At 44.1% G+C, this 3526-nt stretch overlaps 1 long non-coding RNA gene across 1 annotated transcript; it reads left to right on the top strand.

Moving 5' to 3' along the window:
- Positions 1–247: 247 nt before the first annotated feature.
- LOC136484526 (uncharacterized) lies at positions 248–3015 on the top strand. The gene is made up of 4 exons (XR_010766053.1): positions 248–319; positions 914–975; positions 1068–1136; positions 2820–3015. It is a non-coding gene; the product is annotated as an uncharacterized lncRNA (long non-coding RNA).
- The last annotated feature ends 511 nt before the right edge of the window (positions 3016–3526 follow it).

The raw sequence follows: 3526 nt of genomic DNA, 5'->3' as shown, positions 1-3526 counted from the left end.
GGAGCGCCGTCCAGCCGCCGCAAGTCCGCCTCGCCGTCTGCATCTTGGACCTCCTGTACTCGACCCATGGCTCCCTCCCCCAATATGATGCTACGACCTGGCCTCTGCAGTCCAAGTCCCGTCCTAGGAGCCTGGAGGAGAGGGAGGTGGTCCGAGACGCTGTCCGGATCACCGTAGAGGAGAGGGGAGGTGCACTGCTGCTCGCCCCAAGTCGCAACTGACCTTAGCTGCTCGACACCGGACGGCGGACTTGACTCCTGTGTGACTCCTGTAGTCCGGCTGCTGTGCATGACGCAAGTCGACTCCAACCTAGCACCAGGTATTGTCTTTGTCCTCAGACCTGAAGATTTGAGAAAAGTCAAGCTAATACTATGAAATTTGCTCTTGCTAACAAGTAATCAAATTTGCTCACTGTCCACTGTGAATGCTTATTAATTTATTGTTCAGTATTTACAAACTTCTTTTGGCAGCCTGCATTGATCTTAGAAGTCATATTCTTCATGTATTGACCATACAAATCTGCAGAAATTAATCACCAACAGTCAATAAATTCGTAATTGTTGCCTTGCTTAAAGAAAATTCATATTAGAGTTCATTCAAATAAAATTCAGAAATAAGCTGATTTGGCGAGTTTGATGGTGAACTCAGTGTCCAACTAGAGAAAAACAATGTCATGTTAATGCAATCTGCTTGGTAAGGCATTTGAAACCATCTAAAGCAATGTGCTGATACCGACAACAATGTGCAACCATTTAAAACAATGATCTTTTAGCTATTATATAATTTTGGCCCTGGTATATAGTTCCAGCAGCCTTGCTAAATTGAGTGATTCAGTTATTGCATATGTTTCTTTGCACTGCCACTCGACACATGGCTCCTATTCGAACTTAACGGAAATGTGTTAACCTTGCAGCTGCTCACTTTCACTGTTTTTCTTAGGAGTTAACTAGCAGCGAGTTGTGTCTTTCTCATAAGGTACTCTTTATGCAAGAACCAAAAACATGTTACCTACTGATTTTTCTTTATGCAAAATAAAAGGACAGTTTTGTTTGGTTGTTGTGCTGCAGGGAAAGGTTGCCGTGGGAACACTGACTACAACCACTGGGGTGAAGTTTAATTAACTTTTGTGTGTTCAGGTCATATGCAAATCAATCCCTTCTCACTTTTTTATTTTTGTATGCCCCTACGTATCTTCCTCAAGGGCCATCTAGCTTTTGATATGTAGTCTGATAATTGTTATATCATTACTCATTTGTCCACACCGATCACATGGAGCATATTCCATGGCCTCACTTATCTTTGAAGATTGGAGTAGTATTCCAACAATAATGTCATGCCCAGCCCGTCACTGTTGTTTGCTCTTGCTGTTCAGTGTCATCTTCTACAGCTGTGCCTTCGATCTGAATTTTCATTTCACCTACTCAATCACTTTTCTGCAGCTGTAGCTTGGTTCCATTTTTCAGGTAAACAGCACAACAAACCAACCAGTGTGCGGGACCTCAGTTCCATTCAGCACGACCTCAGTATTTTACTTCATATTACAGTTTTTATGAATTGTAGTTATGTGCTATCGTATCAAAGTAAAATTCAGCACAACAAACATTTGAGTTGGCCTCCTACTGCCCATTTGGCAGACACATCCTTTGTACTATTACCATCTCCGAATTTCAGCTGGCCAATCAGATGGGAGGCTTGCTGCCTCTGCCATCATGTAGCCAGCTGCATCTCCAAACCTCTGAAACTCCGTAACTCCTCACAGTAAGAGCTGGTCAGTTAGCATGACTATTCCCTATAACAATCTGTACACAATCAGTAGCTGTGACCATTCCATATACTTTGTCCAACAAATTACCTTGCTTGCAAAACAGGTATTGCATAAGCAAGTTAAGCCCTATCCCTATGATGTCCTGCACTTTGAAAATTCAGATTCACTACTCATGCAGAAAAATGGATGAAATTTCTCATTGATAGGCCAATGTATGATTCTATGACTCATGATAGGGTTCCACACTCTACAGTAAACAGACTTATAACCTGATAGATCATTGCCGATTTTTTTATTTTTTAGCCCTTTTTTTGAAAGTTTTTCACAAATACGCCCCTGGAGGAAAGATTTCAGAATCTGAACCCTTAGCTCGGCGCCATCGATGTTAGCGCCGAGCTAACACGTGGCGCCGAGCTAACACGTCTCGTCGCCAGCGTCCCTGACACCGAGCTCTTGGGCTCGAGACCAACGTGGAGGTGACATGGCAGGGAGCTCGGCGCCAGTCACCCTGGCGCCGAGCTCGGCGCCGGCGTCAGGGTAACTGGCGCCGAGCTTGTGTTTTAACCCCGGCCCAACCTTCCTGCCCGAGCCTTCTTCCTCTTCTTTCTCCTCCCTCTCGGATTTTTTTCTCCCCACTTCGCCCTACCTCACGAATCGGCATATTGGACCTTGAAAACTTTGATTTGATCCGTAGATCTTCGAGAGCAAGGTATCCTCGCTCTCCTCCTAATTTTTTCGCATCGATTCGGTATATATTAGTCGGATTTTTCAACCTAAGAATCATCATTACTTAGGGTTTTATTCTATCCCTCAACATTTGTATTATACAACCATAGGATGATGCCAATGCGTGGAAAAGTTAGCAAACCTAGGCGCATGTAGTTATGTTATGGGTTCATTGTTGTGCATCAAATGGGAAACCCTAGGTTTAGGGCTTAATGTTAATTGCTTTCGGTTCTTAGAACAAAATTGGTTGTATTGTAGTTATGGTTCTCATTGACATTTATTTGTGATGTTTTGATTTATGTTTGTTAAATTACATCCGTTTTGTTAGATGCAAGAAATGTTTCGGGAGGAGTTTTGGCGAAAACGGGGTCGTCCTCGAGAATTATAACCCGACGCGTCTAGCAAAGATGCCCCCGTCCCTCCTAACCTCCCTGTCCCCAACTGTGACTGTGGTTTCCCGGCCCATGTTTTTCAATCAAAACATCCGGACACAGCGACGTGGTGCTTCTACACATGCAGTCGTTTTAATGTAAGAAATTGTTTTCACTATCTTTTTTCTTTATTTGTGTAAGTATGCTACTAATATTTTGTTGGAATCTCAGTTGTGTAGGGACCATGAGAGGTGATTTTTCTTTCAGTGGATCGACGGTGCAGACAAGTTTGATCCTAGGTACCTCCTTTTCGACGATTGGTTTAGAGGGAGACATCTACGTGAGCACTTCAAGCGGTGGGTTCCACCCCCCCCCCCCTAACCTGGCTAAAAAGAAGCATCCTAGCCATAGTTAGACGACTCAAGGAACCTCCTCTATGCGATTGTGGAGATCGAGCTATGATAAACCAGTGAGAATACGTTGGAGTTTGTGTGTCCAAACTAAGCATGAAGTAAGTGCAAGTGTATGTGTTGAAAATTTGAAAGGCTGAGGATGACACTGGTAGACTGAGCTGAGCTCATCGCTCTAGCAGAGATGGGCTTGCAGGCGGAGGAGGATGACAACGCGTTCTTCACTCAAGCCTGTAGCGGCCGCAGATGAAGCA

This window comes from Miscanthus floridulus, chromosome 1 (assembly GCF_019320115.1).
Source record: "Miscanthus floridulus cultivar M001 chromosome 1, ASM1932011v1, whole genome shotgun sequence".
Taxonomy (NCBI): Eukaryota; Viridiplantae; Streptophyta; class Magnoliopsida; order Poales; family Poaceae; genus Miscanthus; species Miscanthus floridulus.
This window is presented reverse-complemented; position numbering and strand designations above follow the sequence as displayed.